A 15,309-nucleotide genomic window follows, 5' to 3' on the forward strand; every position below is an offset into this window, starting at 1 on the left:
AAAGCTTGTGACTTCCATTTCAGATTTAATCACATCATGTGTCATCTCAGTTTTGGAAAACTAAGTTTTTTATCTTTTAATCCAGCCTTATGAGGAAAAGTGTAATCTTTCTGCCCAACGTTACTTTGAAAATAGTTTTAATACACTGAGAAAGTTCAGCTTATAACAATCTGTGGTGTTTACATTTGTTTGAATTGCCGTTATATATTGCTTACTATCACAACTAAATTGTAAAAAAAACAAGCACCTTTTACATTTTCAAACTGTGTTATCTCGGAGTCAGTATTCCGTTTTACTGACGAGATTCAAATGACCTAATGTTGACGGCTCAAGATGTGGTGACTGCTTCGTAAAGTCGTCTTTCTTGAATACCTAAAGCAAATACCTGGAGGATTGGGGGATGAGGATGCTTGGCTCTGGCTTTACATACGTTAATTTAATCTTCTTTCCCCGGCGTGGCTGTCCTGCTGCTGAAGAAAGGCTTTCTAATCCAGCGCCAGCCAAGTAAAGAGACAAAAAGACATGACAATAGCTGGAAGTTATGGGTCACGCCTTCCTCTTGAGGCTGACGGTCGGATCATAGGATGCAGAACATTCGGAATCCTGCAAACTCCGAAGAGGCTTTTGTGCGTGACGGGCCGCACCTGCACAGTATAAAATGAGTTTCTGCGAGAAACAATCCTTTCATTATTGTGGCCCCTCAACAGAAACCTACGACTTGTCCGCACCTTGTAGTTTATTGTAAACTGGATACAGATTACCCCCACTGATTTAACAATTCTTCATATTATATCTGTTTTCATAATCTGCTTCAATATACTAGAAGTCTCTAATAGCTTTCTCCAAACTACCGCGGTGCCTGCATATATTGTGTAAACGGGAAAAACATTATTTTTCTTTGCTGTTCTGGCCATATATCTCCCCACCCTTAGAAGATGTCTAGTGCAAGTAAAAAAACTGCTAAAACTGTTGAAATGGTTTTCAGCCCAAAGATTCTAAGCGGTTAAACAGAGAAATAGTCCTTTATTTGCTTTAATTTGAACTGAAAGGCACCTCTTTTTGGGGGGAAATGAATAAAGTACTGAACCATCAGAACCACTTTTAATTTCTATTGTCTAAATACATTTACTTGACTATTCACTTACAACTAACATTGGCACCCCAAAGACTAATGTGCTACCTGACTGAAAAAGCTTTGGTATTATGTTTGGAATTCTTTCACTGAATGTACAAAACAGCGCTATTTTAGGCACGCTTTGCATTCTTAGGAACACATTTGGTTCTGTATTTATCCAGAAGAGCCATCAGAAAAAGATTTCCCAGTAAGGGCTGGTGTGTTTTAAGAACTAGATTCTCGGAAATTAATACTGAAAATACATAATGTGCATCAACGTTAAGGAAATTATCCAAGAAAGGCGTTAGTTATTTACCAAAGTACGCTGCATAGCCAGATTTAGTCAACCACGGTAAATCCTGTTAAAATCCTCCAGTGGGAAATATGTTTCATTTAGTATTTAGTAATAAATTAAAAGGCATGCAACATTGTAAGATCATTACTACACTGTGTTGCATATTTCTTTTCCACTCAGTTAAAAGTAGTATTTTGCGGGCTGCAAATACAAATTCATTTTGCTCTGTATTAGGTATTTTTTGCAACACTAATGCATAAAACAACATAACACACAGTCCTTCATTCTGGATACTGTGGTTCACGCAGGTGCATCATTTTTCATGAAGAGGTATGGTTACTGCACATTTGATGTTTTACCACAGTTGGATTTCCACTCAAATGGAGTTTAAAAGTGTGACATGGTCAGATGCTTATGAATAGCTTTCCAGGTTAGGATCATTGGCCATAAGAGTGGGTTGTCCATTGTTTTCATGAGTGGGGAATCATGGTACATGTGTGGTATACCTTTGGGGGTAGAATGTGTAGCCTCTATCGAGTCGGGCCGTTATTGATTAGGTCTAAGAGTTTGTTAGCAAGATAGCAATATGTGACAGTTGAAACATATGATACAGCAATATCGTTGTCAGAATATCATGTAAATATTGTGTCACAAACATTTTCAAAAAGTATTGCCCCAATGGAGTTAAAAATAGTAAATCTACATCCAATGGGACTATACTTCTGTGAACAATATTAAGGAGACAATAAATAGGTCAGGTAATATTTTTGTAGATGATATCGTAATATCCAATTGTGTTGACTTGCTTAATCACAGGATGATATACCACAGGACTGCATATCAGCTCTTAGTTCAGAAGAGTTTGGTGTGTTTTATGTACCCCCAAAGAATAGTATATCTTTGTCTATCTGGTGAAGTAGAAATATTAGGATGAGCAGGGGGATCAATCCTAACAAGCAGGTAAAATGTGGACCACCCCCATATTCACTGTTTAGGCCTTCCTCTAAAGAGTCAATTGTAAGATGGATCTTCGTATAAAGACATTGGTCTTCTCAGAAATTAAGGATGAACCCTCAATTAACAAGTATTCCTAAAAACTCAAGATTATTCTGTCTCCACTCCAATTCAAAACCTAGTGGGCACTCTTGACATGGTTAATGTTATACTACCGTTCCAGTTAGCCTTAAAATGTACAAAAATGAAAATTATGAATTGAGGGGAAGTAGGGAGGGCTGTGAACTAAACTGCTGAGTCAAAGCAGAATACTAATAGCATGGGGCAGTGGTATAATTGTTGATCTTAGAGTGTTTGCTCCTATGACATCTGTCAGACAGTTGCCTGTTTCTAGAGGTTCTGGAACTAACAGGAAGAGATCAGGCAATAACGGGGCATCCCTGTCTCAGGCCCCTGTGAACTACAAAAGTATTGAATAGCTGCCCCACATATTTCCTGTGCCACAAGGATAACACATGGCCGACACAATTTTTTTATTCATACTCTGTCCTATCCATGTCTTTTTCAAGTGTTAGGAACAGATACCCCATATAACAAACAAATTCCTCTTCGGCATCCGGTGAGATAAATATAGCTTCTTCCATGGTGTCCATGCTGAGCCATAACATATGACGCAATGTCCCATGATGTTTTTGGAATGAGAATCCAAGGACAAATAATTTAAAAACGTGTATTTTAAAATGCACATGTACCCTTAGGTCTCTTGGTGCTAAAATAATATGTTTATCGTTACCCACCAATAGTACAAAGTAGTCTTTCTATTGACTTCAGAATTATGAAGATCTGATTGGACCCACTGTGATCGAAACCTGTTCCCATGAGATAAAACAGAGATTCCTGAAGTGGATACATTTGTCCACGGAACCACCTGGGCCGCCATCTAGTAACAAATGTCACTTGTGACTGAGTTTATGATGGGCGACCATATGCCTGTTAGAATTTTAACCAGAGTCTTCAACAATACATTGATTAAAAATATTTGGAGATAGCTGACACTTTATAAGGTGCCCCTGACGGGTTTGAGATGAACACAAACTAACGCCTTGTACAACAACAATCCAAGTACCAGTGGATTACTCTTCCTTGTGTGAGTGAATCATGAATGTCAGTCAGCTGTGCTTTGCCCAGCTTATAGAATCTTTCTCCAACAATTGGGTTAATGGCAATTAAGTGATGGGTAAGTAATTTCACCCGCTGATATTTTCTTTCTTGTAATGCTTTCTTCTCTGTTTCCACTTGAGGTATGTCTTGCCAGGAAAAGAAATCTTCCGCTGCAGATGTGGTTTCCTCACTCCTCTGCAGGTTTGGTTTCCCCAATCCCTGAAATATACAACTCTATATAGTAACTATCTAATGTATTTAATATGTTTTGAGTAAGGCCATTGGGTTTATTCAATTTTGCAGCTGCGGCGATTTTCACATCATTATAGATTTGTCACATTTGACACATAAGCCATCATCTACCACATGATCTGCAGATATTAACAAAAAGTAGTTTCTAGCTCAAACTGTTCAAAAGTTATAAAAATAAAGCGACATGTGTTGCTGCTCGGTAGTAGGCCCTTTGCAAAGATGGAATGGTCACCTTTCTGTTGCTTATTGCTATATTTGGGTGTTAAACAGGTTTTAATGAGATGCAACCGATACCCAGACAGTGTTTACAAGTTTACAAATTACTAAATAATGATGTAATTCTATTACAAAATATGCTGCTTTATGCTGCATAATTAGATTTTTCTTGCCATATCATTTTCTCAAATCAGCTGCATAATTTACTTAACCCTGCTGTATAATTTGGCACTCTCAAGCCGCATAATTCTGGTGGCCCTGGTATTGGGGATGCTTTTGTACGAAGCCCTGGCTATATTAGATGATAGGTATCGCAGAGAGTGCAAGGTTGAGTTGCTAACTGCATATCGAATTTTCACCTTCTTAATAAATTTGTCATTGTAGATGAATAAGGGAATGACCAGATCTGGGGTTAAAGAGCGAGTTAAGAGAGATCTTAGAACTTTTCTGTTTCAGTCAGTGGAGTGTATTTTGTATCTAGATGATAGGTCTTGAAAGAAGATTCAAGTCACTTCTGTTCCCACTTAATCTTCTTCTTGTGTAAGGCAATCTCTCTCATCATTCCCACTTGTAGAGAAGTCCTATCCGCTTCCTATGAGGTTACGCTGTTTTCCAACGGATATGTCTTACTATGGTTTGTAGCTCATTCATTTCAGCAGTAAGTTTACGCTTGGTTAATTTTCCATGATTTGAGTAGAAGGGCAGCCTGGATACACTCAAGGATTAAGGTCTCTGGAGAGTGATCTGATAGTGTGCCCACATGGATGTATCAATGCAAAACATTTGGCAGCAGTGAGCCAGTGATAAAGACGCATTTTCTTCCCTTGGTGCAAATGGCATACAATAGAAAGGAGTGATCAATCTTGGTTGTATGTACCGGTCTGCAGACATCCAGCAGGAAGTCTCAGTTGCACAATTCTAGTTGCCCTGGTTATAAGACATATTTATGCTTAGATGTTTGGGTGTGCCTCTTGGTGCCATTTCCAATAGTTCCAATCCCATGAAAGGGGCAGCTGTCCTGAAGTGATTGTAAAGTCTGAATAAAGGCAAGAAAACCTTGTTCATAAACATATAACCCATCATAAGAAGTACCCCTGTCTTTCTACCTCTTCCAGGCATTCTCTATCTCGGTCTTTCCATGTCTGCAAATGTATTTCTCTCTGTCTCCCATGTCTCTCTCCCCTGTGTCTCTCTCCTTTTGTCTTTCTCTGTACCAGTCTTTTTATCCTGTTCGCTCACTCTGACTCCCCATGACTTATCTTTGCAGCGTGATGTCTCTCTCAGAACCCTTCTTCTCTTTCTCTGACTTTGTATGTATCTCTCTGTCTTTTACTCTTTCAGTTTCCCTCTATCCATGTCTCTTTCTTTCTCCACATCTCTCCCTGTCCTAGGACGTTCCTATTATCTTGGACAAATATTTTCAAACTCTGCACTTAATCTTTGAAGCCTGCTTTGCAAACTGGAAAGTTTCAGAGGCGAAATTGTTTGAATGTGTTTGTCAGTGCTCAATGTAGTCCGCTGTGCATTTTTATTACTACCATCTGACCCTGCTTCGATGGGGTCAGTGGGCACTTCATCTTCTTAAATCTCAACTATTCTTTTCTCTATTTATAAATGTTGGCTGTAAGTCATCCTCTTCCCTCCCATATCACACTAGATCTTACCATTTGCACCTACTCACATATACCACATACCAGACCTTCATACCAATTAACTTCGACGTGAGAACCTTATGAAAAAGCTACAAATATGGATTCAGCTTTTGAAGGGATCTGAGAAATATTTGTCCCTTTACTAAGTAAAAAATGCCTCAGACATTTGTAGACTTAGAAGGACTAATTTGTGAATTTATAACTAACTAGAAAACATTGATACATTTAAATATACTATGCGCTTTAAAATTGCACATGTTGTTTTATTGTTTTTAATGTAAACTCGAGCTGAGCAGGAGGCTATGATCAGTCAGCCTCTTTTTGAACACTGTAGCCCCATCCTTGCTGCAGTCAGGGTCTCAAATCATAAGCACCTGAGGCTTCTTGTTCCTCGAAAGTGTTTTCCTTGCAACAGGGCCCATCCCCCAGGCTGCAGAGTAAACTGACTTCATGAGATCCTGGAACACTGGCCTCTTGATATTCTAATGGCCCTTGTAATGCACAGGTGCCTATTTACACGTTGATAGCTGCCCATATCGAAGTCCTGCCATGAGCGTCCTCTCAAGGCACATATTTTAACATCTTCGATGGTAGACTGAGGAAAGGGCATTATCTACATGCTATGAAGCAAAAACTAAAGGCTTTTGTGTTTTAAAAGCAAAATAATGTGAATTGCACAGACCCCTAATCATCAGGCATTTGTAAAAATGTGTCATGTTAATAATTTTTTAACTTTCATGTAAGCCTTCTGCAACTTTGACACTGTTAAAGAAACGAATTTCTAACAATGAGCCTTCAATGAGAGATTAGCGCTAACAGCAGTTTTAAATTGACCTCATCAGAAGACCTGAAATAATTTGGTGCTGAAGTCATGTTAAAATATCATTGTTGCTAAATCAAGCAGTATGAGCAGTCTTTACATGCTTCCAGAATAAGAAGATATCGAGCCAGTGCAGACATTCCAACACTCCCCAGTTCTTAAAGGCAGCTGCTCAGGTCATTTCCCCACATCCTCTACCTTCCTGGATTTCTCTTTGGTCACCCCATTATGTGTTCCGGTCCCCAGCAATATAATTTTCGTTTACTCACATATCCCCGTTTGTAGTGCGCACTACTGAAGATGCGAACAGCTTAAATAACCTCAGCATTATAACTCCAAAACGTTCAGCTGGTGAAGAGATCGGAGAGGCATGTAACTCTTTCGGTCTGCGCAAACTCGCCATGGAACTGCAGTATGTTTAAGTACAAATGAAATAATTTACACAGTAAACTATGCTGCGCCTTTAAATCATACATCCTTAACAGTTGCTCTTGTTTGTAGAACTGCTCGCAGATTTAAGTTCTGCAGAGACAGCCTCTGTTTGCTCAACGGCATCCTATGCTGCTTCTCTGTAGAAAGGTGTGTTAGAGGCAGGACCCACCCCCCAGTCAGAGTTAAGAGAACGCGGATCTCTTGCGATGCTAATTGTCCCTTTGTTATGCGAAGAGAGGCATTTTGCAGCTCTAGTCCGGCGGCATCCTGAAGCCTTCCTAGAGTTTCCTCTCAAAGCAGCGTTCACAGAGGCTGTTGAGAAATGCGTCATAGATTTTAGAATCATGCCAAACAAGTGCACCACTCTTTTAAGGGCTGATGACTTTAATCAGGTAACCTCCACGTGCCTAAAACAACAACAACAAAAAAAGATTGGGTCAGAAATAAAAATAGTCGACCTTTGACTTCTATTTCTGAGCTGCACTGTCAGAACCTAGCATCAAAATAATTCATAGTTAATATTTAGGTTCTGACAGTGCAGCTCAGAAATAGAAGTCAAAGGTCGACTATTTTTATTTCTGACCCAGTGTTCCAGGATCTCATGAAGTCAGTTTACTCTGCAGCCTGGGGGATGGGCCCTGTTGCAAGGAAAACACTTTCGAGGAACAAGAAGCCTCAGGTGCTTATGATTTGAGACCCTGACTGCAGCAAGGATGGGGCTACAGTGTTCAAAAAGAGGCTGACTGATAATAGCCTCCTGCTCAGCTCGAGTTTACATTAAAAACAATAAAACAACATGTGCAATTTTAAAGCGCATAGTATATTTAAATGTATCAATGTTTTCTAGTTAGTTATAAATTCACAAATTAGTCCTTCTAAGTTTACAAATGTCTGAGGCATTTTTTACTTAGTAAAGGGACAAATATTTCTCAGATCCCTTCAAAAGCTGAATCCATATTTGTAGCTTTTTCATAAGGTTCTCACGTCGAAGTTAATTGAAGGTCTGGTATGTGGTATATGTGAGTAGGTGCAAATGGTAAGATCTAGTGTGATATGGGAGGGAAGAGGATGACTTACAGCCAACATTTATAAATAGAGAAAAGAATAGTTGAGATTTAAGAAGATGAAGTGCCCACTGACCCCATCGAAGCAGGGTCAGATGGTAGTAATAAAAATGCACAGCGGACTACATTGAGCACTGACAAACACATTCAAACAATTTCGCCTCTGAAACTTTCCAGTTTGCAAAGCAGGCTTCAAAGATTAAGTGCAGAGTTTGAAAATATTTGTCCAAGATAATAGGAACGTCCTAGGACAGGGAGAGATGTGGAGAAAGAAAGAGACATGGATAGAGGGAAACTGAAAGAGTAAAAGACAGAGAGATACATACAAAGTCAGAGAAAGAGAAGAAGGGTTCTGAGAGAGACATCACGCTGCAAAGATAAGTCATGCGGAGTCAGAGTGAGCGAACAGGATAAAAAGACTGGTACAGAGAAAGACAAAAGGAGAGAGACACAGGGGAGAGAGACATGGGAGACAGAGAGAAATACATTTGCAGACATGGAAAGACCGAGATAGAGAATGCCTGGAAGAGGTAGAAAGACAGGGGTACTTCTTATGATGGGTTATATGTTTATGAACAAGGTTTTCTTGCCTTTATTCAGACTTTACAATCACTTCAGGACAGCTGCCCCTTTCATGGGATTGGAACTATTGGAAATGGCACCAAGAGGCACACCCAAACATCTAAGCATAAATATGTCTTATAACCAGGGCAACTAGAATTGTGCAACTGAGACTTCCTGCTGGATGTCTGCAGACCGGTACATACAACCAAGATTGATCACTCCTTTCTATTGTATGCCATTTGCACCAAGGGAAGAAAATGCGTCTTTATCACTGGCTCACTGCTGCCAAATGTTTTGCATTGATACATCCATGTGGGCACACTATCAGATCACTCTCCAGAGACCTTAATCCTTGAGTGTATCCAGGCTGCCCTTCTACTCAAATCATGGAAAATTAACCAAGCGTAAACTTACTGCTGAAATGAATGAGCTACAAACCATAGTAAGACATATCCGTTGGAAAACAGCGTAACCTCATAGGAAGCGGATAGGACTTCTCTACAAGTGGGAATGATGAGAGAGATGGCCTTACACAAGAAGAAGATTAAGTGGGAACAGAAGTGACTTGAATCTTCTTTCAAGACCTATCACCTAGATACAAAAGACACTCCACTGACTGAAACAGAAAAGTTCTAAGATCTCTCTTAACTCGCTCTTTAACCCCAGATCTGGTCATTCCCTTATTCATCTACAATGACAAATTTATTAAGAAGGTGAAAATTCGATATGCAGTTAGCAACTCAACCTTGCACTCTCTGCGATACCTATCATCTAATATAGCCAGGGCTTCGTACAAAAGCATCCCCAATACCAGGGCCACCAGAATTATGCGGCTTGAGAGTGCCAAATTATACAGCAGGGTTAAGTAAATTATGCAGCTGATTTGAGAAAATGATATGGCAAGAAAAATCTAATTATGCAGCATAAAGCAGCATATTTTGTAATAGTATTACATCATTATTTAGTAATTTGTAAACTTGTAAACACTGTCTGGGTATCGGTTGCATCTCATTAAAACCTGTTTAACACCCAAATATAGCAATAAGCAACAGAAAGGTGACCATTCCATCTTTGCAAAGGGCCTACTACCGAGCAGCAACACATGTCGCTTTATTTTTATAACTTTTGAACAGTTTGAGCTAGAAACTACTTTTTGTTAATATCTGCAGATCATGTGGTAGATGATGGCTTATGTGTCAAATGTGACAAATCTATAATGATGTGAAAATCGCCGCAGCTGCAAAATTGAATAAACCCAATGGCCTTACTCAAAACATATTAAATACATTAGATAGTTACTATATAGAGTTGTATATTTCAGGGATTGGGGAAACCAAACCTGCAGAGGAGTGAGGAAACCACATCTGCAGCGGAAGATTTCTTTTCCTGGCAAGACATACCTCAAGTGGAAACAGAGAAGAAAGCATTACAAGAAAGAAAATATCAGCGGGTGAAATTACTTACCCATCACTTAATTGCCATTAACCCAATTGTTGGAGAAAGATTCTATAAGCTGGGCAAAGCACAGCTGACTGACATTCATGATTCACTCACACAAGGAAGAGTAATCCACTGGTACTTGGATTGTTGTTGTACAAGGCGTTAGTTTGTGTTCATCTCAAACCCGTCAGGGGCACCTAATAAAGTGTCAGCTATCTCCAAATATTTTTAATCAATGTATTGTTGAAGACTCTGGTTAAAATTCTAACAGGCATATGGTCGCCCATCATAAACTCAGTCACAAGTGACATTTGTTACTAGATGGCGGCCCAGGTGGTTCCGTGGACAAATGTATCCACTTCAGGAATCTCTGTTGTATCTCATGGGAACAGGTTTCGATCACAGTGGGTCCAATCAGATCTTCATAATTCTGAAGTCAATAGAAAGACTACTTTGTACTATTGGTGGGTAACGATAAACATATTATTTTAGCACCAAGAGACCTAAGGGTACATGTGCATTTTAAAATACACGTTTTTAAATTATTTGTCCTTGGATTCTCATTCCAAAAACATCATGGGACATTGCGTCATATGTTATGGCTCAGCATGGACACCTTGGAAGAAGCTATATTTATCTCACTGGATGCCGAAGAGGAATTTGTTTGTTATATGGGGTATCTGTTCCTAACACTTGAAAAAGACATGGATAGGACAGAGTATGAATAAAAAAATTGTGTCGGCCATGTGTTATCCTTGTGGCACAGGAAATATGTGGGGCAGCTATTCAATACGTTTGTAGTTCACAGGGGCCTGAGACAGGGATGCCCCGTTATTGCCTGATCTCTTCCTGTTAGTTCCAGAACCTCTAGAAACAGGCAACTGTCTGACAGATGTCATAGGAGCAAACACTCTAAGATCAACAATTATACCACTGCCCCATGCTATTAGTATTCTGCTTTGACTCAGCAGTTTAGTTCACAGCCCTCCCTACTTCCCCTCAATTCATAATTTTCATTTTTGTACATTTTAAGGCTAACTGGAACGGTAGTATAACATTAACCATATCAAGAGTGCCCACTAGGTTTTGAATTGGAGTGGAGACAGAATAATCTTGAGTTTTTAGGAATACTTGTTAATTGAGGGTTCATCCTTAATCTCTGTGAAGACCAATGTCTTTATACGAAGATCCATCTTACAATTGACTCTTTAGAGGAAGGCCTAAACAGTGAATATGGGGGTGGTCCACATTTTACCTGCTTGTTAGGATTGATCCCCCTGCTCATCCTAATATTTCTACTTCACCAGATAGACAAAGATATACTATTCTTTGGGGGTACATAAAACACACCAAACTCTTCTGAACTAAGAGCTGAGATGCAGTCCTGTGGTATATCATCCTGTGATTAAGCAAGTCAACACAATTGGATATTACGATATCATCTACAAAAATATTACCTGACCTATTTATTGTCTCCTTAATATTGTTCACAGAAGTATAGTCCCATTGGATGTAGATTTACTATTTTTAACTCCATTGGGGCAATACTTTTTGAAAATGTTTGTGACACAATATTTACATGATATTCTGACAACGATATTGCTGTATCATATGTTTCAACTGTCACATATTGCTATCTTGCTAACAAACTCTTAGACCTAATCAATAACGGCCCGACTCGATAGAGGCTACACATTCTACCCCCAAAGGTATACCACACATGTACCATGATTCCCCACTCATGAAAACAATGGACAACCCACTCTTATGGCCAATGATCCTAACCTGGAAAGCTATTCATAAGCATCTGACCATGTCACACTTTTAAACTCCATTTGAGTGGAAATCCAACTGTGGTAAAACATCAAATGTGCGGTAACCATACTTCTTCATGAAAAATGATGCACCTGCGTGAAGCACAGTATCCAGAATGAAGGACTGTGTGTTATGTTGTTTTATGCATTAGTGTTGCAAAAAATACCTAATACAGAGCAAAATGAATTTGTATTTGCAGCCCGCAAAATACTACTTTTAACTGAGTGGAAAAGAAATATGCAACACAGTGTAGTAATGATCTTACAATGTTGCATGCCTTTTAATTTATTACTAAATACTAAATGAAACATATTTCCCACTGGAGGATTTTAACAGGATTTACCGTGGTTGACTAAATCTGGCTATGCAGCGTACTTTGGTAAATAACTAACGCCTTTCTTGGATAATTTCCTTAACGTTGATGCACATTATGTATTTTCAGTATTAATTTCCGAGAATCTAGTTCTTAAAACACACCAGCCCTTACTGGGAAATCTTTTTCTGATGGCTCTTCTGGATAAATACAGAACCAAATGTGTTCCTAAGAATGCAAAGCGTGCCTAAAATAGCGCTGTTTTGTACATTCAGTGAAAGAATTCCAAACATAATACCAAAGCTTTTTCAGTCAGGTAGCACATTAGTCTTTGGGGTGCCAATGTTAGTTGTAAGTGAATAGTCAAGTAAATGTATTTAGACAATAGAAATTAAAAGTGGTTCTGATGGTTCAGTACTTTATTCATTTCCCCCCAAAAAGAGGTGCCTTTCAGTTCAAATTAAAGCAAATAAAGGACTATTTCTCTGTTTAACCGCTTAGAATCTTTGGGCTGAAAACCATTTCAACAGTTTTAGCAGTTTTTTTACTTGCACTGGACATCTTCTAAGGGTGGGGAGATATATGGCCAGAACAGCAAAGAAAAATAATGTTTTTCCCGTTTACACAATATATGCAGGCACCGCGGTAGTTTGGAGAAAGCTATTAGAGACTTCTAGTATATTGAAGCAGATTATGAAAACAGATATAATATGAAGAATTGTTAAATCAGTGGGGGTAATCTGTATCCAGTTTACAATAAACTACAAGGTGCGGACAAGTCGTAGGTTTCTGTTGAGGGGCCACAATAATGAAAGGATTGTTTCTCGCAGAAACTCATTTTATAATGTGCAGGTGCGGCCCGTCACGCACAAAAGCCTCTTCGGAGTTTGCAGGATTACGAATGTTCTGCATCCTACGATCCGACCGTCAGCCTCAAGAGGAAGGCGTGACCCATAACTTCCAGCTATTGTCATGTCTTTTTGTCTCTTTACCTGGCTGGCGCTGGATTAGAAACCCTTTCTTCAGCAGCAGGACAGCCACGCCGGGGAAAGAAGATCAAATTAACGTATGTAAAGCCAGAGCCAAGCATCCTCATCCCCCAATCCTCCAGGTATTTGCTTTAGGTATTCAAGAAAGACGACTTTACGAAGCAGTCACCACATCTTGAGCCGTCAACATTAGGTCATTTGAATCTCGTCAGTAAAACGGAATACTGACTCCGAGATAACACAGTTTGAAAATGTAAAAGGTGCTTGTTTTATTTACAATTTAGTTGTGATAGTAAGCAATATATAACGGCAATTCAAACAAATGTAAACACCACAGATTGTTATAAGCTGAACTTTCTCAGTGTATTAAAACTATTTTCAAAGTAACGTTGTGCAGAAAGATTACACTTTTCCTCATAAGGCTGGATTAAAAGATAAAAAACTTAGTTTTCCAAAACTGAGATGACACATGATGTGATTAAATCTGAAATGGAAGTCACAAGCTTTTAAAAACCTTCACTGTATTCCAACACGTTACTGCAAAATGAAATATTGTTCAATCATTTCCCAAATGGTGGGTAGTACATCGAATCAGAACATTCAACAAACTCCTTATATTTTGTGGGTGCTTCAAATTCACATTTTACTGTTAGCTAAAACTATTGTCCTACTCACAGCAGAGAAACAGAAAAAAGACATAAGGAGACAGAAAAATATTGACAAAGAGAATAGAGGGACTAGAATAGATCACTAGATAGATGACAGTGAGAGACATAATGAAAGTGAGAGCGGTTGCAACACAGCCCTATACGTAGATATATAGGCAGATAAGAATGGCCAGAGGTCCAGAGAGATAGACAGAGATGGTTACAGATAGAAACAGACCTAGATATTGAGCTCAAAGATCAAAGCTCCTGGGTGGCTGTGGTTTATTATTTTATAAGGGGTTTGTATTTACCTATTTTTGATCATTGCCATAGGCAGGTTTGTGAGGACCCTTTACCACTTTGACACCTACATGCCATAGCCTTCCGCCAAGGCCCTGGGCTGGGACTCAGGACTGCTCCGCAGCTGTTCAGACAACAGCTGTCTGCAACCCCCAGTTTTAAACATGTCCAGACATTTCCCTCCTACATTCACTCACTTTTCTTTGCACTTTTAAACACATATACAATTACCCATGTTATGCAGCCAGACCAGTCAAATTTAAGACCAACAGTTTGCTGCCAGACCTGCCAAATTTAAGACCATCAGTTTGCTTCCAGACCTGTCAAATTTAAGACCAGACCTGTCAATTTTAAGGCCAGTAGTTTGCTGCCAGACCTGTCAAATTTAAGACCAGACCTGTCAATTTTAAGGCAGCAGTTTAAGGCCAGACCTGTCAGATTTAAGACCAGCAGTTTGCTGCCAGACCTGTCAAATTTAAGACCAGACCTGTCAATTTTAAGGCCAGCAGTTTACGGCCAGACCTGTCAAATTTAAGGCCAGACCTGTCAAATTTAAGGCCAGACCTGTCAAATTTAAGACCAGAGTTTAAGGCCAGACCTGTCAAATTTAAGGCCAGAGTTTAAGGCCAGACCTGTCAAATTTAAGGCCTGTCAAATTTAAGGCCAGAGTTTAAGGCCAGACCTGTCAAATTTAAGGCCTGTCAAATTTAAGGCCAGAGTATGCTGCCAGACCTGTCAAATTTAAGGCCAGAGTTTGCTGCCAGACCTGTCAAATTTAAGGCCAGAGTTTGCTGCCAGGCCTGTCAAATTTGGGACCAGGGGTTTTGCGATATGTTTTTTACATCCTAACAGCTGGCCCCCTGTTTCAGGGTCTCATGGGAAGCTTTGCCTCAACATGCTACCTGTTTTTTTTCGCATCTCAAAGCTCAGGGGTTGCTGGGGTTTATTATTTTATAAGGTGTTTGTATTAACCTATTTTTTTTGGGAGAGAATTACCATAGGCAGGTTTGTGAGGACCATTTACAACTTTGACACCTACATGCCACAGACGTCCTCCCAGGCCCTGGGCTGTGGGGACTCAGGACTGCTCTGCACTTGTTCAGCCAACAGCTGTCTGCAACCTCCCAGTTTTAAACATGCCCAGGCATTTCCCTACTACATGCACACACTTTTTCTATGTACTTTTTTTAAAACACATACACAATTACCCCATGTTTTGCAATCAAACCTGTCAGTTTTGGGACTAGCCCTACATGTCACCCATTTAAAACCAGAGTGTTT

Source organism: Lissotriton helveticus, chromosome 3_2 (assembly GCF_964261635.1).
Source record: "Lissotriton helveticus chromosome 3_2, aLisHel1.1, whole genome shotgun sequence".
Classification (NCBI taxonomy): Eukaryota; Metazoa; Chordata; class Amphibia; order Caudata; family Salamandridae; genus Lissotriton; species Lissotriton helveticus.